The sequence below is a fragment of the Bos taurus genome, chromosome 18 (assembly GCF_002263795.3).
Source record: "Bos taurus isolate L1 Dominette 01449 registration number 42190680 breed Hereford chromosome 18, ARS-UCD2.0, whole genome shotgun sequence".
NCBI classification, from domain to species: Eukaryota; Metazoa; Chordata; class Mammalia; order Artiodactyla; family Bovidae; genus Bos; species Bos taurus.
In genome coordinates, this window is record NC_037345.1 from 7,305,776 (window position 1) to 7,318,791 (window position 13,016).

Consider the following 13,016-nt stretch of genomic DNA (forward strand, 5'->3'; position numbering starts at 1 on the left):
GGATTTTCAACTTGCCCTCAACAGCATCTTAGAAAATACAGAATTCAAGTTGTAACATTTAAGCTCTGTGATAACCAAGTAAGACTTAGCTGGTAGTAGTACAGAATCTTCAAACACTTGGAATGTGAGACGTGCTCTAAGTGTAAAATACTCACAGAATTTAAAATAAGACTTAGTATTAGAGGTATAAAAAATACCTCAGTATAGTTTCCATACTGATCACACCTTGAAAAAATATTTTGGGATATGCTGGATTAAATAAAATATATTCATAAAGTTAATTTCATCTGTTTCTTTTTACCTTTTTTTTTAATGTGGCTACTAGAAATTTTTCAAAATTTTATTTATTTTTGCCTGCATCAGGTCTTCACAGATGCATGAGGGTTTTCTCTAGTCGCAGCGAGCAGAGGCTACTCTTCGTTATGGAGCACAGGCTTCTCATTGCAGTGGCTTTTCTTGCTGTGGAGCAAAACTTGAGACTATATATGTACTCATGTTATATTTCTACCAAACAGCATTGGTCTAGTAATTGTGCTCTCTCAAGCAGCCTTAAGGCCATTAGGTGACATGGACCTATTTATTCATATTTCACTTACTGTCAACAAACATTTCTGCACTTTTCTTATCCCTTCTTTGGGAAAGTCATTTCTCTCCATTCTGTTTTCCATACAGTAATTTTTCTCAGCCTAACTGAAGAACTTACATTGATTCTAATTATCCTAAGTCCACTGAAATAGCCCAAAGGGCATGTTGGAAATCTGGGGGGAGGCAATTTGGGTTGTCACATGATGAGGAGGGGCACTACAGTTATTTAGTGGGCAGGGCCTTGCACATCTCACAGAGGTGAAGAGAAGTCACTTCCCCCATGTCATTCCTATAGATGAAAAAATATGCTTATACATACCTGGACAGAATAAAATTCCCTTTCAGTTATAAATATGGTTACTTAGGGTTTTTTGTTGTTGGTGGTGGTTTTGCATGAGTTTAATGTAAGCTACTTTTCTAGGAATGCAGCTACTGTGAAATCAAGGGAGAGATATGCTTTGTTTGGTCAGAACTTTGGAATTTACTCATCGTTTTAGAAAAATCACATCATGTAACAATGGAACCACTGGTATCTGGGTCACCAGCATTTGAGCTGCTATAGTAAGACAATTCTATGCATGTGTCCTAATATATTTATTTCATCCTGATTTCAAAATGTTAAATAGAAAAAGTGTCAATACTATTCAATTGAAGATTGTCTCACATCTATTAAATCCAAACTAATTCATTGTATCAGAGGCAAGAATCTGGTTGGTTCTGACAAAACACGATGTATGCATTCCTAAAAAGTCACCTCTCTACAGCAAACCACCTGATAAATCACAGGGCCTCAGGGAAAGTGGAATGAGGGCCCCAATGCTCAGAAATTTCAATAGCAACACATTAAAAAAAAGAACCTAATAAAAATGGCGGTGCAGTTTTACACGTGTTAATGGCCAAGGAATATATAAGTAACTAGAGGCATGTCATCTTGGAAGAGATCTGAGGTTTGCTTGTACAAGTCTGAGCAGTGGAAGGGCTGCAGCTTGTGTTACTGAGGAGGAGGGTGGGCTGACTGGATGGCGAGACAAGCTGTAACACCAGATTTGGGTCAATGTGGCTTCCAACTCGGGGCTTACCGAGTGGCCTGGCGATGCAGAAGACGCAGGAGACCCAGGTTCAATCCTTGGGTGGGGAAGAGCCCCTGGAGGATAGCCCGGCAACCCACTCCAGTATTCTTGCCTGGAGAATCCCATGGACAGAGGAGCCTGGCAGGCTACAGTCCATAGTGTCGCAAAGTCAGACACAACTAAAGCGACTAAACAGGCACGCACGGCTTCCAACTCGAGGTGAACTGAGGTGGCTGGTCGATGTCTGGGTGGTGCACACACTTATTTTGTGCATTCTACGGGCTGAATTCATTTGGGTGTGGTTTTCTGCGTTCCCTTTGTGTGGATAAAACCGTGCATAAGCAAACACAAATGCTCAAATCGTGCCCTTATGTTACAGTCACACTGAAACAAATTCATGTTTCCAAAACAAGTATGATGGCAGAACCAAATGTACTACACATGTCTCCTAGCATCATTTTATTCTAAAATTGCTTCCCCCCCAAAAAAAATAAATAAAACTGCTTCCCTTTTATTTCTCGTCATTACATTCATGACATTACAGTGATATTTGGGAATTACATACATAATGAATAGGTAGATTATGTCATCTCTGACATTTCTCTCACAATAACAAAAGTGGGATAACAAAATATTTTCTATAGAGAGAGCACTGGGCCTGAGAGGACTGAGAATCTCGGTTCTAACCTACTGGGCGGTTGTTAAAGAATTGTTGTTCTATGCAATTGTTATTCCTCTTGAGTTGTGTCATCAATAGATCTGGTAAGTGTGTCTCCCACTGTGCCATTCAATTTTTCCCAGGAAACAATTTTTCCCAGGACAGAACTAAGGAGTTCAGGTCATGCCACTAAAAATCACCAACACTTCCATCAACCATCACCCTAAACCTTCACTCAGTACCCAAACCACCTAACTTTTCATATCTGTCCATTGTTTTCAGAGGCTAGCAAAAGAAACCCTGCCCGGGGCTCCCCTGGTGTTGAGCCAGACCACACTGTCCGCCACATTCACAGGATCCTGCAATCTAAAATTCTCACCCACATCTATTCTGGTTTTGTTTTTATAAATGGAGACCTTTGTAAAGAAAAGGAAAGTGATTCTAGGGCTGGAGTGATAGTTCACAAATTCACTCAAGAAGCATCTTAAAATGCATATTCCCAGGTCCTACTCCATACCTGGAGGTAATTCCTGGAAATTGGTATTAAGAATGATCTTTACAGGAGTTTCTGATGTGGAGCAGTTACACTTAGAAGCAAACATCTCAATCATCATCTATTTCTTCAGATGAAGAAATGGTGAATAAATGGTGAATACAAGTAAATATGAGTACTATGCTAGAGGCTGGGTTTCAGAGCCAGGGTGGCACCCCACTCCAGTACTCTTGCCTGGAAAATCCCATGGATGGAGGAGCCTGGAAGGCTGCAGTCCATGGGGTCGCTGAGGGTCGGACATGACTGAGCAACTTCCCTTTCACTTTTCACTTTCACGCATTGGAGAAGGAAAGGCAACCCACTCCAGTCTTCTTGCCTGGAGAATCCCAGGGACAGGGGAGCTTGGTGGGCTGCCATCTATGGGGTGGCACAGAGTCGGACACGACTGAAATGACTTAGTAGTAGTAGTAAGAGATACACAGTATAATACAAAGAAATGACTGTCACAAAAGAAGCAAGTGTTACAATAAAGCAGTTTCTCAACCTTCTTCCATGATCTCTCCAACCTAAACTCAAGCTTTTTTTTTTTTTTTTGGCTGTGTCTCACAGTATCTTAGTTCCCAAACAGGGCTTGACCCCTGCACATCTCCCCCTGCCCCCCTACACACACACACACACACACACACACACACACACGCATGCACATGCATGCATGCAGTGGAAACTCAGAGTCCTAACCACTAAGCCACCAGGGAAGTCCCAAATCAAGCATTTTTGGATACTGTTTTCCTAATTTCCTCCCACCACGAAATTTTATATACAGTATATTTTATGTATTATATGTATATCTGTGTTTTAGACATTAAAAGAATATATTTTGTCCCCCAAGAATGAATTTTTGCTCCCTTGGGGACAATATTGGCCCAACTGAGAAGACATGTGATTAAGGTATATAAAAAAGATGCTGGGAGAGCAGAGAAAGGGGTGACTCACTGCCTGGGACCATCAGGGAGGACAGAGGAGGAAGTGACATTTGAACCAGGTTTTGCAGGATGAGTAAGATTTGCCATCTGGGAAAGGAAGGGAAGTGGTTCTAGAAGGAAAAGCTCTCAGGCATGTGTGTTAAATGTTTGCATAGCACTGTGTGCTCTGAGGTCTACACATCTACAGAAAGACTGGGGAATTTAAAAATACAAATTTTAGTACAACTTTAGATACAAACTGACTCTTAGGAGGTATCAAGAGGAGGTATCACCCCTTTTGGGGGTGAGGGGTATATACGGAGCAGAAGCTGTGAAGAATGTTGAGTTATTAAAGGTAGGTATTTGGTTTCTTTAATTTCAGCCTATGTCTCAGATGGAAAGACTCCTGAGTAATAAATAATAGAGCACACTTTGGGCATATTTCATTCACCACACTCCCAGACACACTTCGAATACCATTCAAAGAGAGTCGTGAAATCTCTGATTAATATACAACACAGAGCTCTCTCTATACACTCTCAAGGGTAAAAATACTGCTGAAAAGCCAGTTCTTTTAAAAGCTGAGCATCTAACACCACCTTGTGAATGATAATAAATGGCAGGCTAAGTCAGAAGGTAGACTGGCCCTCTGTCTGGGTCTGAAAGTATTATATACACAGAAACACATGCCAGTTCTTCAGCCAAGAGGACAGGATGGTCTTCCAGAGAGATAAGATCTCCTATGAGACTCTTGGTATTTCCCAATTCCAGTTTGGTCAGAAATAGCAACCCTAACTCTCATGGATTGTTTTCCCATTCTGTTTTTTTCCCTTCATATTTCCCTTTCAGGCTGCACTAGGAATGTGTGTCTATTTGTTAGTAAAATTATATGGCAATAATTTTCCCTAAGGTCAAAGAAGTTTAGGACTTTTCACCAATCCCAGGTCCCTCCCTGGCTTCATGGAGTTTGTCATCCACCGAAAGAGACAAGCACTGCGCACAAAACTATAGGGCTAATTTCAAACGTGATCATGACAAGGAAAAACTAAACAGTATTAGACAAATGAAACAAACATAACTTAGAACCCACAACTACACATGCACATCAAGATGCTTCACACTGTGCAGGGCACCACGGCAAAGACAGATTTATATTATGCATAAGGAACAAGAAGAGAAAGCCAATCTTCCTGAAAGAATTATGCCTATGTTTGCCCACTCTAATTATTATAATTAGAACTCCATCCACTTGAATGAGGACTGTGCAGCTTCAGATTTATTTCTTAATGGTCATCATGGGCCCAAAGAGAATTATGCAAGGATACTGCACATAGCATTGTTTACAGAAGGAAAAGTAATGACCCAAGTGCCCATAGTAAGGGGATTCAGTTCAGTTCAGTTCACTCAGTCATGTTCGACTCTTTGCGACCCCATGAATCGCAGCATGCCAGGCCTCCCTGTCCATATGCAAAGAGTCTACCTACGCAGTATTCAAAAGAATGTGCTAGGGTTATAGATACTAATATGAAACTACATCCAAAACACTTTGTTGGATTAAAATAAACAAAATGTAGCATTCTATCCATTTACATGTAGAGTGTGCTTCCATTTGTGTGACATTTTAAGTAGAGGAATATGGGTTCAAGTAAACTTGCACATACACAGAATTCCTCTGAAAGAATACAGAAAAAGTGATAACAGCGATTGCCTCTGGAGGCAAGAACTGGGTATATGAAGTCAGGAGTGGTAACAGACATAATGTTCATAATGTTTACTTTACTATTTTTAGAAGCTTGCCACATCTGGTTAAAGAAAAATTATCTCAAACATCATATATGGAGAACAGAAGTGTTAACCAATAATAGAAACCATTCACTTTGTAATCTGCTTCCCATCCCGTCTGTCTGCTTAACAGCATTCTCTAAATGTTAAGAAATAAGGTCAGTGGCATTGGATGGGTGGAGAGCAAGGTTCAAATACTATTGGGAGGAAGCCAAGAAGTAAAGAAAGGGCAGGGCAGGGGGTGGGGGGAAGCAGTAAAGGCTTGTGTGACCAGCAGACAAAGCTTCACGGGATGTTGATCATAAAGATTGGAGGATGCACCTCTGGTGGGGAACATGATTTTAAGTGGTATATAGACACTTTGCTGGACAAAATTGATTCACGTAATGAAAAAAAATCATTCCCTTTTCAAATCTTTTTTATTCCTTGGATACAATAAAAGAGAAAGTCTCAGTTTGATACAAGTATGTCTTTATGGCCTCTGGGTACTCTCCTGGAGTTAAAATTTGATAACAGTGTTTTGACCTAACTATATTTCTTTTCACTCATATCCTTCTTAGTGCCAGTAACTTTAGCTTCCATTTGTGGTCGTGACATAAAGTTTCCTTCTAAAATAGATGTAGTTGATTTCAGTTTTTAAAAATGAACCATTTTCAGTGAAAATATTAAGTAACACGAGAGGTACAGGGAGATGTCAAAAACTGTGCATGTGATACATGAATGACTGTTGTTTGGGAAGCCGTGAGTTGAAAGAAAAATTATCCTCAGCCTGAGAAGTTGAGAATTACCCAGAGCTGAGAAGTTGCACAGTTATGTAGTTGTGACTGTTGTTGGTTTTTCATTTTCATCCCACTGAACGAGCACTAAAGAAAAATGAGGGAGGTTCTTATTACAGAACTGAACTGAAGCTGCAGTTCAGTTTTCTTTGTCAGTGGTATTTAACAAGAATATCTTTAGTTTCCTAGAGCCGATTCTTTGGATGGCTAACACTTAGAACCAAGAATGCAGGCCGCACGCTAAAGGCCTAATTAAAAGTGTGATTCTTGCCCTAGTGTGTCACACTAGCCCTTCTGTTGGCCTCCCAGGAGAGAAGAAACACCTCCACTGAAATCACATTTTCCAACTTTCTCCTTCTCCAGTGCAACCACTTTTTCATTAGCTAATCCCAATTAGAACATTTTTTTACTAAAGCCATAAATCTCTGCCACTCTCAATAAACATAAATTATATAGTAAATAATCATATTCTGTATCTATCCAAAAAAATAAGAACCTCTTTTTTTTTTCCCCAGTTTATGAGACTCAGAGTTGCTAAGTCAACACTCAGGCCTTTTGATTTGGGTTTCCCCCTCTCATCCATCAGTCATCTTAAATGCAACATTTCTCTTAAGAAGAAAATGATCACCAATGAACTTTTCTAAAATTAGCCACAGTCATTCTCTTTCTTCCTCATTGTGAGCAATTTAACGGAGTGGGAAGAGCTGGATCATTGTGCTAAAACCTACCTCTGCCATTTACTGGCTGAATGACCTGGGATACTCCTCAGCTGGCTCAACTGAGGAGACAGACCTTGTAAGATTTTGTTTCAAAATAAATGGAGACTGATCTATACATCGGTGTCTCTTTTGCTGTCTCGTACACAGGGTTATTGTTACCATCTTTATAGATCAGTCTTATGGACTCTGTGGGAGAGGCAGAGGGTGGGGAGATTTGGGAGAATAGCATTGAAACATGTATAATATCATGTATGAAACGAGTCGCCAGTCCAGGTTCGATGCACAGTACTGGATGCTTGGGGCTGGTGCACTGGGACGACCCAGAGGGAAGGTAGGGTAGGGAAGGGAGGAGGGAGGAGGGTTCAGGATGGGGAACTCGGGTATACCTGTGGCGGATTCATTTCGATATTTGGCAAAACTAATACAATATTGTAAAGTTTAAAAATAAAATAAAATTTTAAATAAATAAATGGAGAAACTAAATATACAAGGTTTAGCACAGTGCCTGGCACAGTGTATGTGTGCATTCATATTAGCTGTTCATACTGTAGAAATAAAAGTGGTGATTTTTGTTGTTGTTCTTTTTGTGGTCAGCAATTGCTTAACCCAACATTTCATAGGTTAAACTAATTAAAAGAAACATAGCTTATCCTGTGATTGATTTTCAAGCTCATTTATTAGCCATTTCTCTATGGTTTAGTTTAATTAAATTGAGCAGCATATCAAATATTGATTTTAATAAAATCTTGATTAATATTTGAGCAATTATCAAACATGATTTTTCATGCCATTCCTGCATTTCAATGAAACCAACCTAAAAACTAATTTGCTTTTAAATGAAGAAGTGATTTATATATATATTTATATATACACATTTTTATGTATATATACACACACACACACACATACCTCAGGCTATTTTCAAAAATAAAAAAAAAATGGCCCCCCAGTCTTTTTATTAGCATTAGCAAAGATAAGATGCAATGTCTGACCAGCACTGGCAAAACCTTAATCCAGGCAGTCATGTCATTTCCAATCAGTAGTGAAAGAGGAAAAACAAAATAGAATCAATTTCTTTGATAAATATTAATTTAGCACCCACTTTGTACAAGGCACTGTCCTACACCATCCAACACAAGTTGAGGTTGAAAGAGCTAATCCTGCAGCCAGTTTTAACATGTGTGGAAGAATTCAGCCACACAGGAAGTCCATTATTTTATGCAATAATAACCAGAGAAGTTTCAACTCTTGAAATTACTTTGTTGTGGAATTTATGTGTATAGGCTCACTCTTAGGAGAATAAGATGTAAATGTGATGGTATAAATTATCAGTAGGATCATATTAACAATTACCATGAATATAAGACGTTCAGTAAGTTTTGGTTTGATAGTTAAGTGCTTAAAATTTTTCTAGCCGATATGTATTGCAACAGCGCCACCTAGAGGATTCTTAAAAACATCACAGGGTCATTTCCCCGGACTCAGCCATTCTTCCTATTTAGGCAGAAAGAAAAGTAGGTACTGCATTCTGGGTCTTCTGTCATTTAGAGCAGTTCTATCCATCTATTTGGCACCTTCTTAAATCTTTAGATTTCTATAGAATAGCTAAATAAAATTGAATATACTGAAAATCACAACACATTTGTGCAGAGGATCCCAATTTTCCCCCTGGAAGAAGGGGAATTGGTGTGTCCTGGGACATTATGATGTGAACCACAGCAGTCCCCCTCCCTGGGGCACAAACCCTCCTTATTCTGTCCTAAATCCCAGACAGGTGAGCACTTAAAGCAGACTGGCTATTTGGTAACAGGTCAAAGTCTTATTCCAACATTTATTTAGAAGAGTCAAGAAGTTAACTTTCTATTGTTTACTCCAGCAGATCCACTTACTAACTCCCTTCTGCTGCCCAGTGTTCTGGGGGTGGGGTTGAAAGGGAAAAGACAGAACATTTCCCATTTTGTATATATAGTCCTCATTCTTTTTTTTTTTTTTTTTTGTAATTTTTCTCAACCAGGTAACTGCTTTGGAGGCAAATTAAAAGGATTAATGTTTAGATAATAAGTGAGTTCTTGGTAAGAACTAGCACTCTCCTTGTGTTATGTGGTTTCAGAATTGCAGCCGACTCTTCTCCCAGCTGACTGCAACCTCAGAGGGGAATGGCAGAAATGCACCTTCAGTGAGGCAGGTCGAGTGCTCATCTTCACTGCCACTTGAGGGTGCTGTCTGCCTCAGGACGGACAGACTCACAACTTGCCATGCAAGACAAAATGTAGAAATCTGAGTTAGCCACACCTTCTTGCCTGTGTATAGGAAGTCAGTGTTCTACATAAACACACTAGTAAACAGCAGGGAGCCAGTGCGGGAACAGTCATGGTGATTCTCTAAATTTCAAGTTAAGCACTTCGACCTAGTTTTTCGAAGTAAGACTAGGTTTTAGCTAGAGAACTCATTTCCCATTCTATAAGGAAAAGCCACAGCTAAAGTCACACCAAACTGCAATAATCTTAGTTCTCTGAAACATCTTCCATTTTCTTGCCCACTCTTTCCCTTCTATTCAACCTTCACATCTGTTCACCTAACGAGTGTCTGATTCTTTATGACTGTGCTATGTGAAAGTTGCTCAGTCGTGTCTGACTCTTTGCGACCCCATGCACTATACACTCCAGGCCAGAATACTGGAGTGGGTAGCATTTCCCTTCTCCAGGGGATCTTCCCAACCCAGGGATAGAACCCAGGTCTCCTGCATTGCAGGTGGATTCTTTACCAACTGAGCTATCAGGGAAGCCCCAAGTGCTATGAAAGCGGGGCTATTCCTATTTTATTCAGTGCATTCCCATGTATTCCCATGGTTCTTGTGCAAACACTCCATCAATATTTTTGAAGGAACAATTCCCCTATGTAAGTATGATTCACCTCAAGAAGGACTCTGAGGCTTCATATATTATCTCCATCACTTTGCCTTCCAAACATGTGCCTCAGTTGTGCTTCCTCACTTACCTTGTCCTCTTAATCCCTACAGTGGTCAGAAGAAAAGCCCAAGACTCCATAATGTAAGCTGCTTCTTGCTAGTCAAGGCTTACAGTAATTCCACTTGGGAGCCTGGTCACAATCTCCAGACGATTCTAGGATCTGCAGACTACCCATCTCAGCTACTGAGTCACTGCAAGAGAAGTGGTCAATCAAAATATTATATTTGCAGGACGGCTCTTTCTCCGATGTCTGGTGTTCTCTTAGGAAGCAGCAGTCAACTGGGAGGAAGATGAGAACCCTCCCTCTTTACAAGTAGATAACAAAGTCTTCTCTCTTGTATGCAGTTGGCCTAACAGCATAAAAGGAAGATATCTTTGTTTCTGATTGGAGCACTTACTGTATCCATGGAAGGACTATGATATTTTGGAACTAGGTAAACTGAAGAGTGTAAAACAGGCACTCAGAGAAATCCTGGGAAATTTCAGAGTGATATGAAATGGGATTTATCACTTTGGACTCTTATTCTGTCAATTGGCTTTTTTGCCTCAGAGACTGTATCTACAAGCTTGACAGGCTCAAGGAGTCGCTGTGAGGGCAACTGAGGCTGGGTATATCAAAGTGCTTGGAAAACTATGCCCAGCTAACAAAAAATGAGAGAGAAGAAATTGTTAACAGAAGGACCACAGACTTCCCCAATACCAATTATATTTAGTTTTTAAGGGTCTGGAGAGAATATTTCACTGCTTACATCCTCACATGGGTTTAATTAAGAAAGAAAACTTATAGAAAAATTAGCCAAGCATATCCTAAATGATAATCAGTAGATTCTGAGAGTAAGAACCCGGTAGAGATCACATAGGGTACAATAAAGGGGAAACACCATATATAGTTGTGTCATTTTGTTTCCATATTTGTAATTGTATGGATGGAAATATACATGCAGAGTATGATGAGTAAACATTTTTCACTCAGTCACCTTAGACAAAGCTATACTTTTTATTCATTCATAAAAAATGTTTTTATCGTAATTACTGAAAACCGGAAAAACAGAATAAGAGTTTCCTGAAATGAACAAAAGATATCAAGCCACAGTTTCAAGAGACACAACAAATGCCTAGCATTTTGTTTGTTTTGCTTTAATTTAGTTTGTTTCTTTTGTTTATGGATGTTCAATTTTCTCCAGCACCATTTATTGAAAAAGCCATGTTTCCTTCACTGAATGCTTCTTCACCTTTGACAAAAATCAGCTGGGAATATTTGTGTGGGATTATTTTGAGGTTCTCTCTTCTGTTGCATTGATCTATATATTTAGCTCTCCACCAACATAACCTAGTCTTGATTATTGTAGCTATATATCTTGAAATTTAGTACAGTGGTTTCTCCAACTTTATTCTTCCTTTTCAGAATTGTCTCTGCTGTTATATTTTGTTTTTCAATACAAATATTAGAATAATCTTCTCTGAATCTTCAAAAAATTTTGCTGGGATTTTGGCAGGAATTGATCCTGTACATCAGTTTGGAGAGAACTGGCATCCCTTCATTTACTTTGATCTTCCTTTTCTTCAATCAGCAGTTCATAGTATGAGGCATACAAATCCTATGCAAGTTTTGTTATATTTACACCTGAAGATTTCATTTCTACAAGTTGTTTTCACAGATTCCATGGCATTTTCTACATATTCAATAATCTCCAAATAGAGACAGTTTTATTTCTTGATTTTCAATCTTTTGAAAATCATTTGCCTTTTCGGTCCTTTTCTTGCTTTACTGCACTGGCTAACTGGTCCATCACTGTGTTAAGGAGTAGCAACAGAGGACATCCTCTCTTTTTCCCAATTTTTGGAGAAAAGCATTTGTCTTTCAGCATGAAGTACATTAACTGTAGCTTTTTACACACTCTTTATAAAGCTACAGTCCATGGGGTTGCAAAGAGTCGGATATGACTAACACTTTAAGAAGTTATAGAAATTCCCTTTTATTCCAAGTGTGCTGTTTTTTTTTTTTAATCATGAATTGGTATTGAATTCTGTCAAATTCCTCTTTTTGCATCAATTATTAATCATGTGATTATTTTTTCTTCCTTAGTCTGTTAACTATTGACTACTGACTGACTATTGAATGATGAACCAACCTTGCATTCCCTGGGATAAACTCCAGTTGGTAATGGCTTATAATTCTTTATAATTGCTATTTCTATTAGCTAATATCTTGTTAAGGGTTTTACATGTACACTCATGAAAGATACTGGTCTATAGTTTCCTTCTCTTCCTTTTTTAATACTGTCTTTGTTTTTTATAACAAGATAATGCTAACTTCATAAGATGAATTGGTATGTCTTCCCCCTTCTACTTTTGGAATGATTGTGTATAAATGATATTAATTAGTCTTTAAACATTTTTGCAGATTTCTTTGGTGAATCTCCAGTGGAAATTTCTTTCGGGGAATTTTCAAATTATAAATTCAATGTCTTGAATATGTACACAGCTATTTAAATTATGTATTTCAAACTGGGTTTTTGTGGCAGGTGATTTTAAGGATTTGGTCCATTTCATCTAAACTGTAAACTGTATGCATGCAAAGTTGTGCATACTATTCCCTAACTTTTTAAATCTCTGCAAAGTATGTAGTGACAGTCCATGTTTCATTCTGATACTGCTTATGTGTGTTTTCTCCCATTTTTGTCTTTGTCCATCTTTCTAGAAGTTTGCAAATTTTATTGATATTTTCCAAGTACCAACTCTGATCTTCTCTATTGTCTTCTGGTTTTAAGTGTTTGATTTCTGCTCTTATGTTTATGATTTACATTCTTCTGCTTCCTTTGGTTTTTTTGTAAGTTCTCGATATGAGAGCTCACTTTAAAATGTTTTACCTTTTCTAATGTAATAATTTAATGGCTATAAATTTCCCTCTCATCATTGCTTTAGTTATATCCCACAATTTTGATATGTTGTATTTTCATTTCCATTCAGTTCACTGTATTTCTATTCTCTTAAGATCTCTA

At 38.6% G+C, this 13,016-nt stretch overlaps 1 long non-coding RNA gene across 1 annotated transcript; it reads left to right on the forward strand.

The window, feature by feature from the left end:
* The first annotated feature begins 8,517 nt into the window (after window positions 1-8,517).
* On the forward strand, window positions 8,518-10,899 carry LOC132342781 (uncharacterized). Its single transcript, XR_009491267.1, has 2 exons — window positions 8,518-8,819; window positions 10,065-10,899. It is a non-coding gene; the product is annotated as an uncharacterized lncRNA (long non-coding RNA).
* Window positions 10,900-13,016: the final 2,117 nt, after the last annotated feature.